The sequence below is a fragment of the Solanum pennellii genome, chromosome 2 (assembly GCF_001406875.1).
Source record: "Solanum pennellii chromosome 2, SPENNV200".
NCBI lineage: Eukaryota > Viridiplantae > Streptophyta > Magnoliopsida > Solanales > Solanaceae > Solanum > Solanum pennellii.
The window spans coordinates 30,706,560-30,721,168 of NC_028638.1; the positions used below are offsets into that span (position 1 = coordinate 30,706,560).

Here is a 14,609-nt window from a genome sequence, read left to right on the forward strand (position 1 = left end):
ACCACCTTGTCACGGGGTCAATTTTCGCACCTCGTGGGACAGTCGAGAAGGCTTGCACGGCCCTTCTAAACTCAGTCCAACCAAACGCCCAAGGATCTAAAAGCAAAAGTCCACAAGCAAAGCCACAAACAGGAAATGAAAGCAAGAAAGAAGGCAAGAAGTTGGGAGGCAGCAAAGCCAATTTTTCCAATATTTCCAAGAGAGTTTACAAGAGGGATTTTTACAAAGTAAGAGAGAAAGTATATACTAAGTGCTGCTAAGTATCCTATATGAAAGACTACTTAAACAATGTACAAAGGACTCCAAAAGTGAGCCAAAACGTTTTGGGCAAGCATTCAAAATAAAAGCTGCAAGTGGCAGATTTTCTGAGGCTAGAAAAGAGGCAGTTTTGTCTTCCCAGCTTTACTGCCACATGGCAGACTGGCTGCACAGTATTTTGTCTTTAAGTCCTTGGCTGGCCTGGTGAGCATGGCCTGTTCCTTCCTGCTGGCAAGCAACCTCCATCAGTTGGGGAGGTAATTTGACAAGGCTTTTGGCCCTCCAAGCTTTGAGAATGTGCTGCTGCGTTGTTGGAGACGCTGGTGGTGGACCGCTTCTCTAAATATGCGAAGTTCACTGCCACCACGGCTAACTGCAAAGCCAAGGAAGCTGCCAGGATCTTTCTGCGTGATGTTGTCAAATACTGGGGCATTCCGAAGCATATTATTAGTGATCGGGATCCCCGATTCACTGGCTCATTATGGAGGGAATTGTTCAGCTTATTGGGGTCAGAGTTACACTTCTCGACCAGCTTCCACCCTCAGACAGACGGGCAGACGGAGAGGATCAATGCACTGTTGGAGTGCTACTTGAGGCACTATGTTAGTGCCAATTAGAGAGATTGGGCAAGGCTGCTGGATACTGCCCAATTCTCGTACAACTTGCAGCGCAGTGAGGCGACGGGAAGGAGTCTGTTTGAGTTAGCAACGGGGCAGCAGCCTAACACGCCCCAATCCTTGCCCGTCGACGCCGGTTTCAAAAGTCCAGGTGCCTATCAGATGGCCAAAGCCTGGGAAGAACAAGTCGACCTTGCACGGTCATACCTTGACAAAGCTGCCCGGAAGATGAAGAAATTTGCTGATCATAAGCGACGTCCGGTGAATTATCAGATTGGGGATCGAGTCATGGTGAAATTCAATCCCAGGCAATTCAAGTCGCTGCGAGGCGTGAATCAGAATTTTATTCGCAAATACGAGGGGCCATTCGAGATCATCGCCAAGGCTGGCAAAATCTCTTATCGGGTAGACATGCCTCATCACTTGAAGATTCATCCTGTCTTCCACGCAAGCCAATTAAAGCCTTATTTCGAAGACAAGGAAGACAAGGATCGGGGGCAGTCCGAGAGGGCCAGAATCTTCATCACGCCGCCTACTGTGGACAAACAGATTGAGGCTATCATCGATCACCAGCTTGTTCGTGGGAACGGCTGGAACAATTCTAGTTCACAGTTCCTTGTTCACTGGAAGGGAACGGCACCGGAGGAGGCAACTTGGGAGAAGTACGAGGACTTGTGGCAGTTTCGCGACAAGGTCCATCGGTACATGCAGTTATGTGGCGTCGGGGTCGTCGCCAATTCAGGCGGGGGAGCGTGTACCGCCCCGCAAGGCGGTACATTAAATTCCAGCGTCTCCAACAACGCAGCAGCACATCCTCAAAGCTTGGAGGGCCAAAAGCCTTGTCAAATTACCTCCCCAACTGATGGAGGTTGCTTGCCAGCAGGAAGGAACAGGCCATGCTCACCAGGCCAGCCAAGGACTTAAAGACAAAATTCTGTGCAGCCAGCCTGCCATGTGGCAGTAAAGCTGGGAAGACAAAACTGCCTCTTTTCCAGCCTCAGAAAATCTGCCACTTGCAGCTTTTATTTTGAATGCTTGCCCAAAACGTTTTGGCTCACTTTTGGAGTCCTTTGTACATTGTTTAAGTAGTCTTTCATATAGGATACTTAGCAGCACTTAGCATATACTTTCTCTCTTACTTTGTAAAAAGCCCTCTTGTAAACTCTCTTGGAAATATTGGAAAAATTGGCTTTGCTGCCTCCCAACTTCTTGCCTTCTTTCTTGCTTTCATTTCCTGTTTGTGGCTTTGCTTGTGGACTATTGCTTTTAGATCCTTGGGCGTTTGGTTGGACTGAGTTTAGAAGGGCCGTGCAAGCCTTCTCGACTGTCCCACGAGGTGCGAAAATTGACCCCGTGACAAGGTGGTCTGCTAACTCAAACGGACTCCTTCCCGTCGCCTCACTGCGCTGCAAGTTGTATGAGAATTGGGCAGTATCCAGCAGCCTTGCCCAATCCTTCTGATTGGCACTAACATAGTGCCTCAAGTAGCACTCCAACAGTGCATTGATCCTCTCCGTCTGCCCGTCTGTGTGAGGGTGGAAGCTGGTCGAGAAGTGTAACTCTGACCCCAATAAGCTGAACAATTCCCTCCAGAATGAGCCAGTGAATCGGGGATCCCGATCACTAATAATATGCTTCGGAATGCCCCAATATTTGACAACATCACGCAGAAAGATCCTGGCAGCTTCCTTGGCTTTGCAGTTAGCCGTGGTGGCAGTGAACGTCGCATATTTAGAGAAGCGGTCCACCACGACCATAATTGTCCCAAACCATTCTGAGTTTGGCAAGCAGGTGATAAAGTCCATGGTGACGCTGTCCCAAGGCTTTTCAGCAATGGGCAGCGGCTCCAGCAATCCGCCCGGTACCTTTGTTTCTACCTTGTCCTGTTGACAAATAAGGCACGTTCGCACATAGGCCTCGACGTCGTCCCGCATCCGAGGCCAGTAGTATGAAGCTTCAAGTAAGGCCAAGGTCCTCTTCTACCCCGGGTAACCAGCCCAAGCAGAATCGTGGCCTTCTTTAATCAGTGTACGCCGAAGGCTAGCCCACTTCAGGACGTACACACGCCTGCCCGTTGTGTAAAGCAGGCCGCCTTCCTCCCAAAACTTCTTCGTCTTGCCTTGCTGGGCCAAGGCGAAGGGTTGTTTAGCAATGGGATCATGCTGCAATCCCTCCTTTATGTCATCAACAAGTGAGCTGTTGCTTGAGCTCACAATGGCAGCCAAAGATGTCTTGCGGCTAAGGGCATCGGTAACCACGTTCGCTTTCCCCGGCTTGTACTCCAGAGTAAAGTCGAATTCAGCTAAGAAGTCTTGCCATTGAGCTTGCTTGGCGGACAGCTTCTTTTGGGATTGGAAATATGTCGTCGCGACGTTGTCCGTCTTGACGACAAAGTGAGCTCCCAGCAAGTAATGGCGCCACGTTCTCAGGCAGTGCACCACGGCTGTCATCTCCTTCTCATGCGCTGAATACCGCCGCTCCGCTTCATTCAATTTCCCGCTCTCATAGGCTATCGGGTGGCCCTCTTGCATTAGGACACCACCGATAGCGAAATCTGATGTATCCGTGTGGACTTCGAATGCCTTGGAGAAGTCTGGTAAGGCCAACACAGGCTCTTCCATCACTGCAGTCTTCAGCCTTTCAAAGGCAGTTTGGCAACCCTCCGACCAATTCCAATCACGGTCCTTCTTCAGTAAGTCCGTGAGAGGAGCTGCAACTGCTGAATAATTGAAGATGAACCGACGGTAGTAATTGGAAAGGCCAAGGAAGGATCTCAATTCTGGTACCTTCGTTGGAGCCTCCCAATTCTTGATAGCATCTATCTTGTCGCTATCCATTCTGATCTCACCGTGGCTAATGGTGTGCCCAAAGAAATGGACAGTTGGTTGAGCGAAGCTGCACTTCTCAAGCTTCACATACAGCTCGTTGTCGCGCAAGATCTTGAACACTTTGCACAAGTGCTCTACATGGTCCTCCATGTTGTTGCTGTAGACAACAATATCATCCAAGTAAATCACAACAAACTGATCCAAGTAGGAGTGGAACAGTCTGTTCATCAGTGTGCAGAAAGTCGCCGGTGCGTTCGTCAACCCAAATGGCATTACCAGCCAATCGAAGACACCATATCGCGTTACACAAGCAGTCTTTGGTTCGTCACCCTCAGCAATCCGGACTTGGTGATACCCCTTTCTCAAGTCCATCTTGGTGAACACCTTCGCTTGTCCCAACCTGTCGAACAAATCTGCAATCAAAGGGACGGGGTACTTGTTCTTCACCGTGACCTTGTTGAGGGCCTGGTAGTCAATGCACAACCGCAGCGTCCCGTCCTTCTTCTTTTGGAATAACACAGGAGCACCAAACGGCGCCTTGGACGGCCTGATGTGTCCAGCATCCAGCAACTCCTTGAGCTGCTTCCTTAACTCCTCTAGTTCCGGGGGCGCCATGCGATAAGGCGTCATGGCAGGCGGCTTTGCCCCTGGAACCAGCTCAATTTGGTGATCAACTTTCCTTCGGGGTGGCAGCCGTTGGGGAAGTTCTGTTGGCATAACGTCCTTGTTGCTGCTAAGGACTTGTTCGATGCAAGGCGGCAATGGAACTGCCTCAGTGCATCTTTCAGCGTCTTCAATCAGGGTGGCAAGAAATGTTGGCTCGCCTCTCTTGAAGCCCTTGATGATCTGCATTGCCGACAATTGCATTCCAGTTTGTGGTACCCGAATAAGGGGTACCACGCAAGAACCACCGGTATCACTAATATGAAGCTGGTTGTGGCGTGGCGAAATGAAGGCATTGACTTCATACCAAAAGTCAAGTCCTAAGATGACATCAAATACATCCATAGGGGCAATTGTGAAATCAGTCTACCCCGTCCAGTCCCCCAAATCAATTGGAACTTTCGGCGCAAAGCCATTGACAGTAGTAGGAGTGGCATTGACGGTCTTCAACTTGGTATTGCTGGCAACATAACTTAGGCCCAGCTCCTTGGCCTTCTGCTCAGTCACAAAATTGTGAGTTGCCCCTGTGTCTACCATGATCTGTACGTCTTTGCCGTTCAGCTTAGCATCGACGAACAGTGATTCTCGAGGCCTGACGCTAGCTGGTTTGGCAGCCAAAGCAGTAATGGAAATGTGGTTGATCAGCGCCATATGATTGAACATGCCCACGGCCACGTTCTTGCCTTTGTCTAATCCGCTACTCTGCCCATGTTTCTCACCGGCAGAACTTCCGGCTTGCGCTGCAGCCTTTTCTTGCTGCTTCTCGGCATCCACCATAGCGCTGAGCTTCCTCAATGATGGACAATACCGAGCAGCGTGGGTCGTCTCCCCACAGATGTAACAACCTTCCCGCTGAGGAGCACCCCTCTTGCGATCCTCATAATTTTTCCGGAAATTTGAAGGTTGGTCACGAACGTTGCTTCTCGTGTCGCTGCCCCTGGGATTCGGCCTGCTCCTGCCCCTGTTGTTGTTGTCGACTTTGGGAGGAATAGTTTTGCTCCTGTTATCCCTCCCCTTTGCAGCATCACTACGGAAATCGTTGAGCGATTCCGCCACTACAATCGCCTCATCTACGTCATGCACTTGACGTCTTTGCAGCTCCTGCTTGGCCCAATTTTGAAGGCCATCAAGAAAGTAGAACAACAAGTCCTCACTCGTCAAACTAGAAATCTGAAGTGTTAACTTCGTGAATTCCTTAACATAATCCGGAATGGAGGAGGTCTGCTTTAACTCCCTCAACCTCCGACGGGCTTCGTGAACGACGTTCTGGGGGTAGAACTGCCGCTTGAGCTCGCTTTGAACTGCTCCCAATCATCAATCTGGCAAGCCCCCCTCTCCATATCTGCCTTTTTCCGTCGCCGCCACAGCATGGCTTTGTCCGTCAAGTACATAGCTGCCGTTCTGATCTTGGAAGCTTCGTTGTGCATGTCAACGTGTTCAAAATAGGACTCCATTTGCCATATGAAGTTCTCCACGTCTTGAGCACTCCTTTCCCCACGAAATTCCTTGGGTTTAGGAGCCTCAATACGGGTTTCTCGGACTGTAACGGGAGGAGCAACTCCAACCTCGGCAGCCTCATGGACCTGCCGTCTCAAAGCCTCCACCTCTCTTTGAAGGGAAGAGATGGCTTCGTTGAACTTGAGTTCAAGGGCGGACAGACCCTCTCTTTGAACATCTTCAAGTTTACCCAAGTTGTTCTTCACCTCGTCCAGCCCTTCAATGGCTACGGAGTCGAGGGAACTGAAATTGTTTTCAACCACCACAATCCTCCTGTTCAAGGCCGACAACCCCACCTCAACTCCAACGATTCTCTCGTCGAGTGGGCTGTTGTCCGCACCTCCTTCCTCTTCAACAGCAGTTCGACCAGCAAGAGAAGGGTTACAAGAGGGCTCTCTTACCTTGCTCTTGTCACGGTTCTTGGATGGTTCTTTCCGAACTTCTGGTTCCTTGTCTTGAACGATCTCTTCATTCCGCTGCGACCTGGACGCCATGCTTAACTGCTGCTCTGATACCACCTTGTCACGGGGTCAATTTTCGCACCTCGTGGGACAGTCGAGAAGGCTTGCACGGCCCTTCTAAACTCAGTCCAACCAAACGCCCAAGGATCTAAAAGCAATAGTCCACAAGCAAAGCCACAAACAGGAAATGAAAGCAAGAAAGAAGGCAAGAAGTTGGGAGGCAGCAAAGCCAATTTTTCCAATATTTCCAAGAGAGTTTACAAGAGGGCTTTTTACAAAGTAAGAGAGAAAGTATATGCTAAGTGCTGCTAAGTATCCTATATGAAAGACTACTTAAACAATGTACAAAGGAATCCAAACGTGAGCCAAAACGTTTTGGGCAAGCATTCAAAATAAAAGCTGCAAGTGGCAGATTTTCTGAGGCTGGAAAAGAGGCAGTTTTGTCTTCCCAGCTTTACTGCCACATGGCAGACTGGCTGCACAGAATTTTGTCATTAAGTCCTTGGCTGGCCTGGTGAGCATGACCTGTTCCTTCCTGCTGGCAAGCAACCTCCATCAGTTGGGGAGGTAATTTGACAAGGCTTTTGNATATATTTATTACTTTACTTATTTTTATTTTTTTTTAAAATAATGTATATTTTCTTATAAGTTATATATTTAAATATTAAAAAATATTATAAATTTTTTTTAATATAAAATCACTGCTTTAACATTTTTTTTAAATAAAATCGCTTCCAAGGCAGCGATTTATAAAAAAAAATTTTTTTTTACAAAATCGCTGCCAAGGCAACGATTTATAAAATTTTTTTTTTTTTACAAAATCGCTTCCAAGGCAGCGATTTATAAAAAAAAATTTTTTTTTTACAAAATGTTAAATCGCTGCCTTGGCAGCGATTTCATTAAAAAATTTTTTTTTAAACATTTAATTTTTTTTTATTTAATAGCAGCGATTTACATATTTATTAAAAAAAATTTTTTTAATAAATCGCTGCCTCAGCAGCGATGTACCTTATTTTTAAAAAAATATTAAAAAAAATTTAAAATCGCTGCCTTGGCAGCGATTTTTTAAATTTTTTTTTGTAAGGCAGCGATTTCATTTTTTTATAAAAAAAAAACAACTTTTGCGAAATCGCTGCAGAGGCAGCAATTTTGCTTTTTCAGGTGAGGTAAGTCGCTGTTGATGCAGCGATTTTTCCGTTTTGGTTAATTTAAATTTTTATATACCGTTTTGGAATTTTTGTTAATATTTTGTACCCTTTAGGTTTCGGACTCGAAAAAAAAAGGTGACTTGAAACACAAAAACTCAATTTCAAGTGGTGATTCTGAAATAAATAAAATAATCTCTAATCAATACTGTCATTTTAATTGGAAAAACCCTTTCAGTAGTTGATAAAGGGGTGTAATAACTGCCAGTTATTTATATTAGCAATGTAAATAATTAAACTCACTGTAAAGTGATACATATTGTTTAACCATTAGTTAAATAACTCGCATTCGAACTCTGAAAATTGAATACTCATTCGTAATAGGAAACATTTTTACTCTCAAAAAATAGAACTTCTCAACATAAGATCAAATTGAACTTTAAAATAAATATTGAACGCTAATAGAGATATGAAATAAAAGAGTGAGGTGACTTGAGCAGATAGTGTATTGTTACTTTTGGGTAAAGTTAGACCAATAGTTAAGTAAGAGAAAAGATTGAAATGAAATATTGGGATTGGAGGGGATCTTCTAAGGGAAATGAAATGTTTTTATGTACTCCAAAAAATATAACTTCTCAACATAACTAAATGAACGTTAAAATAAATATCAAACACCGAAAGAGATATCAAATAAAAGCGTGAGGTGACTTGAGCAGGTAGTGTATTGTCACTTTTGGGTAAAGAGAAAAGAGTGAAATGAGATGTTTCTATGTACTCTCAAAAATAGAACTTCCCAACATAAATATAGACTAATTGAGCTTTAAAATAAATATCCAACAGCGAAAGAGATATCAAATAAAAGAGTGAGGTGACTTGAGCAGGTATTGTCACTTTTGGGTAACGAGGAGTAAACTTCAATAATGCAAAACCACAACATGGTGTTCAACTATTACAATTTGTGTGGTGTTATAAACTTGGTGGGCTTTCACGGTGATGATGCCTTTTGCTAGCCTAAAAACACCGTAACTACCAATAATTGGCATTTCTGGATACTCGTGAAATATTTGATTGTGCCCAAGGATATGTACCATTGTACTTAACATTTGCGAACACAAGGTTGAGAGTCATAAGATGGTGTATATCTTCGAACGATGTTGAGCCATAATCCCTTGGGCTCGGCCTATTATTTTGGAGTAGTGATTCGGCTTAACCGTCAACGAATTGTCCATCATCCTCAATAAGCCAAATAATGTTGGTGATTCATGAAATGTAGTAGTGTTGGGTTGTGCCATTTGGATTGCTGAAGGATTCTTTGCAGTTACAATATCATGAAAGTAAAAGTGAAGTTTGGACTTTTTTAGTTTTGCATGGGGAAACTTGTTGAACCATTTCTCCGTTCCTTTAGGACTTTGATCAATTAGGGACCGAATTATACAAACTCTGAATTTATACAATTAGGAAATCGGACAGAAAAATTCACAAAACAATAGTCACTGATTAAAAATAATCGAAACTATATACTCTAGATCAGTGTTTTAAAAGGCGGTGACATGAGGTGAGACGTTTTACTTAGCATAGCGCGAGATGTAAGCCTCAAGACATGGGGTGTAAGCCTTGTGAATCTTTAAAATTTTAATTTACAATATAGTATAATAATATAACAACACTAAATTATACATCAATAGTTTGAGATAATTAAAAACATAATTACGGAAACTCATAGAAATAGTAAAATTTTGCTTTGTATTTTTAAAAGAAATGTTACATAACTTATAATCACCATCACACTATTATCAAATAGTAAATATGATACTATAACTTGTTATTTGAGTCAATCTTCTTCTTATTGGGTGTTGAGCATGCTATGGGCGTACAATTGGGTGCTTGGGGGCGTGTGTCTTACAGAAATAATATGGCACCCCAAGCCTACACCTTGGACACGACTAACCGTCGAGAACCATTACTGGCCCCAAGTGAACCCTTGGCCAGGCTAGACTCTCAGCGGAAAACTTACTCAACATAAAATATACTGAAATACAATCTTAATTGAACTGTCTCAATAGATAAACATAGAAAGCATGTCTAAGACACACACCACCTAGCTCCGCCTCTGACTACAACCCATAAATATGCATACTATAACCATAAAACATAAATAAATTTATTATAGTGGCTATATGCGAAAATTTCCCTATTTTTAATCTTCTCGTCCCTCTCTCACATACGTTTTTGCCTCTATATATTTGATGCTAGTCATGGTGCATTTGAATGTATAAGTAACAAGAAAAATGGAGAAATTTTTGTTGATGGCTTTCTTTTTTTTTGGCAATAACAATAATATTGCCTTCAAGTCATGGGCTTGATCAAAGTCCTAAAGGAGTGGACACATGGTTCAAGAAGCTTCCCCATTCAAAAGCAAAAATGACCAAACTTCACTTTTACTTTCATGATATTGTGACTGCAGAGAATCCATCAGCAATCCAAATAGCACAAGCCAATAATACATTTCAATCACCAACATTTTTGGCTTGGTAAGGATGATGGACAATCCGTTGACGGTTAATCCCGAGCCCAACTCCAAAATAATAGGCCGAGCCCAAGGAATTTATGGCTCAGTATCGTTCGAAGATATAGGCCTTCTTATGACACTCAACATTGTGTTCACAAATGGTAAGTACAATGGTAGCACACTTAGTATCCTTGGGCACAATCAGATATTTCAGGAGTATCCAGAGATGCCAATTAATGGTGGTTCCGGTGTTTTCAGGCTAGCAAAAGGCATCGCCACCGCGAAAACCTACCAAATTGATAACACCACACAAAATGCAATAGTTGAATACCATGTTGTGGTTTTGCATTATTGAAGTTTACTTGTTTGTTTGATTGTTCATTATGTGTTCTTTGATTGTGGCCTGTTGACTTTCCAATAATGTGGATGTGTATAATAAAGAAATGAAGTAATGTTTGTTAATTCCCTGTTGGAATTCATCCAGAATTTATTGACTTTGTCTACATGTTAATCATATTTACTCACATTTGAGTTTTTCCTAGAAAAATTATTAGTACTCAACATCATTATCATAATTATGGGAAAAGATAAAGTGAGGATAAGTAAATCTAACACAAATATTTTCATATGAAAAACTTTGTTTTTGTATTCAAAACAGGAAAACCAGATTTCGGAACAAACTGAAAACAAAAAGAAGAAACTTTATATAAATATTTGATACCACTGAATTCGTTGTGTGTTCTTAAGAAATTTAATTTCCTAGGTTTTTGATTACTTCGTCATAGGATGAAACAAGTTTATTTGATTTATTGATGTAGTTGTACCTCAAACGCCAATAACTTGTTGAATTTAAACTCATCAACAAATTAATCACACAAGTACTCGATATTTGTTTGTTAGAAAATATGTAGATGAATCTTAGAAATTTGAAGCAAAACTTGAAGGTAAGCCTCTCTATTTATTAGATAGTTTAGTATGGCTGTTGCTCAAATTGATGTGATAATAACAATTTGCTCAACTCAATTCTGCAATGGATAGTTGTATCACAAAGAAAGAGCTACTTCAATTTGTCACACTTCAGAAAAAGGGAAGAGAGGAATTTTAGTAGATTATTTTATTGGCTACCTGAACTTTTCACATTATTGGTTAAGGTATGATCGCCTACATTGTAATCTCCTTCTTTTTTAACCCTTACTTGTTATAAAAGGTCTATACACCCTTGTCTTCTTTCTAATTGTCCGGCCATTTGGATTAACTTATTTTAGGTGCTTTTAAGCAAAAATAACTTTTAAACATTTTTGAAGTGTTTGAGTAAAGTTAAAAAGTGCTTATAAGCGCTTATTTTAAAGCCAAGACAACAAAAAGGGAAAATTCACAAGTACCCCCAACCTATGCCCGAAATCTCAAAGACACACTTATACTATACTAATGTTTTATCACCCCCTAAACATATTTAATAAAATAATTTTCTACCCCTTTTTGGCCTATGTGGCACTATCTTGTGGGCCCAGCGCGTGTTGACATTTTTCTTCAAGCTAGTGTCACGTAGGCCGAAAATGGATAGAAAATTATTCATAAAATAAGTTCAGGGGGTAATAGGACTTTAGTATAGTATATGTGTTCCTGAAATTTCGGGCATAGGTTGGGTGTACTTATGCATTTTCTCTAAAAAAAAAAGAAGACAAAAAGTTATAAGTTATAAATTCTAACTTATGACTTTTGACTTATAAGTCATAAGTCAAAAGCTAATCCAAACAGGAGTATATAGTTTCTCATCTCTTCTAGTTCTTACTATCCTTTAATTTAATTGTACCTTTTCTTATTTTTCAGAATTTCTATTGTAATCCTATTGTGTAATTGCAATACATTTATGAGTTTCTGCTGAGAATTGGGTTCATTACATTGGTTCTTTCATCTCTTATTCCAATGGCATTGATGGTATTCGATAGATTTCGCAACAACAATACAACTAGGTGAATTTTTAGGGCGGAGCAATATTTTACATTTCTTGGTTTCTCGGGAAAGTAATGGCTACCTCTTCCTCCGCTTTATCTCGATGGTGCTGCTTATAATTGGTTCCAATGGTATATTTTCTGATTTAAGTGAAATCGATCCTACTAAACTTTCATCATCCTTGTATCGATTTCCATCAAATTAGAATTTCCATTTGATTTTGGTTCTAGTATGCTTACCATATTTATTGGCTTTGCAACATGTTATTCTTTAATGATTATTGATTATTTCAAGGAGATAATTATAATTGTCTGCCATTTTTATTCTCCGACCAGTGATCGATGTACTTCAAATCAATTCCCTTATGATCCTGGTGCGAATTTGTTCATTGTAACCTCTGGTGGGTGCCTCCATGCGACATTTGTATTCACTCTCTTACTAGTAATGGACACAATTAATTAAGCCTTTTGGGTCAGTTTCCTACTCTCGTTCCACTGTCGAATTTGCTAAATCTATAACTAAAAATGAATCAACTATTTCTATATAGGATCCTAGAATTAGTTCCGAGTTCATGACTGTAATGGGTTCTACCTATAAGGTGGAAATATCCAAATTTACTGTGTCAACAAAGTTTTGGTACAAGATTTTGAAGCGGTTAGTAGGGAACAATTTAAAGGCTACACAAAGGATGGTGGCGTTGAGTTCTCCAACTTATTTTGTGTGGAGTATATTCATGAAGACTCTATACAAACTTTTGCCAAACAATGATTCTGATTGGAGTATAACTCTTCAACCTTAAGCAACAAAAGGATGGTCCCCTATGCATTTCATTTTTTCCTTAAGGGAAAAAAAAGTACCCCCCATCATAGTGAACCTCTCCTTGTGATCGGGATGAGGTAGATGCCTCCCAGCCGGGGGGCGGATCGAATCGGAGTCTATACAAGGGCACCTACTAATTTTTTGGCAACAATAGGTGTGGAGTGTGCTTCTAACATTGTTCTTAACTCGAACCTTGAGGACAAATTAAAGTTCTTATTAAGGATATGAGTATTGTAATGAACTAGACTCTACTCAATGTTCATACCTACACATATATATGTCATACAACTAGTTATTGGGTCAAGAAGAAGCAACAAAACTAAAAGGCTTTCACAAAGGTTGATTTGGGACTCCTGTCCACTTAACAACTAGCTAAAAGAACGACAAATGAGAGAGAACGTTTAAGAAATTGTTATGAAGAGACTATATGCCCTCGTCCCCTTTCTAAGTATTTGGCTTCTCATCTGTTCAATTGAGTAGTTACCTATTGTTATTGTTGTCAATCTGTATTTGAAAAATAGAATTACTGATTCCAACAAAACTTTGCGGAAAAATGAAGTTACAAAATTTTAATGAACCGGTAAGAAAGATGAACATAAATCAATTCAAAAAAATAGATAGACTCGTAATGTGAGAACATTAAGTAAACATGACAATACACGTGATAGCTAGACTCACAACAAGAAAACATTACAATACTCGTGAGAAGTACACTCACACCTACTATGAATTACACAAGTGTTCCTCTTAAAATTGCTCAACCTTCTTCAACAGAAATATATTACTTTCTTCTTCATATCATTTTCTTTTTCAATGGAAAATGAGACCAAAAAAGGCAAGCAAAAAATTGAAATGAAGTTCATTGAATCTGAGAGAGCACGTGCGGTGAGTTTCTCAAAAAGAAAAAAAAAGACTTTGTTTGAGGATGCAAAGAAGTTTGCAACTCAGACTTGGACAGATGTTGGTGTGATGCTCTTTTCACCGGGTGAAAAACCGTGTTACTATTGTTCCACAAACGTAGAAGAAATAATTGAAATTTTTCTCAAAGTGAAACTAGAGGAACACCAACTTGATTATGTTGAGGGCAAATCAAATGGTTTTGAGGCATTGGAAGATCTCCATAAAGAATTGCAAACATGTAGCGAGAAAGAAAAAAACGAGTGCTAATGCATAAGATTCTGTACCCTGATTCAGAAGTACCTCAAGATAAACATATGGAGGAGCAGAAGTTGACATTGAAGTTACGGGTAGAGAAGATTAAGATACACAAAATTCTATTCTGGTCGAGCATCAGAAGTTTAATTTAAATGTTGCCCCTGAACCAGAAGATGAGGAGAAATTTTGAACTCAGAATTATCATGGAGTTTATAATTGGAGTTCTTAAAATTGAAGTTATGCTTGAAGAAGACTTCACTAGCTATTTACTCTTTTATAATGAACAATTGTTGTTTTTATAATGAAATCACTTGTTGTGAGTAATCAATTATCCATCTATATGAGGTTTTAGATTAAAAAAATAAAAGGTTATGAATTTTTTATGTTATTAAGTCAGTTTTTTCCATTGTCAATCTTAATGATGCCTTTTGTTGCCTAAATTAATAAATTAATTTAATTTTTCTAATAACGGTGAACATAGTGAAAGTGATAAATCAAAGAAAATTCTCATACACTCATTAATTTTATTTGAGATAAGTTTTATAAATACACCTAAACTATACTCTTTCTTTTTTTGAGTTTCATACCTAAACTATAAATTATTAGTATTAGTTAAAATTAAAAATTAAAAATAATCCAAAAAATAGTATTTCTTTTATAAAATAAAATATAAAATATTTTTCTTACCCCACTCCATCACTTCC

At 40.6% G+C, this 14,609-nt stretch overlaps 2 pseudogenes; one reads left to right on the forward strand and one right to left on the reverse strand.

The window, feature by feature from the left end:
• Nucleotides 1-8,383: 8,383 nt before the first annotated feature.
• LOC107009876 lies at nucleotides 8,384-9,726 on the reverse strand (annotated as a pseudogene).
• A 31-nt stretch (nucleotides 9,727-9,757) lies between these two features.
• Nucleotides 9,758-10,333, forward strand: LOC107010779 (annotated as a pseudogene).
• The last annotated feature ends 4,276 nt before the right edge of the window (nucleotides 10,334-14,609 follow it).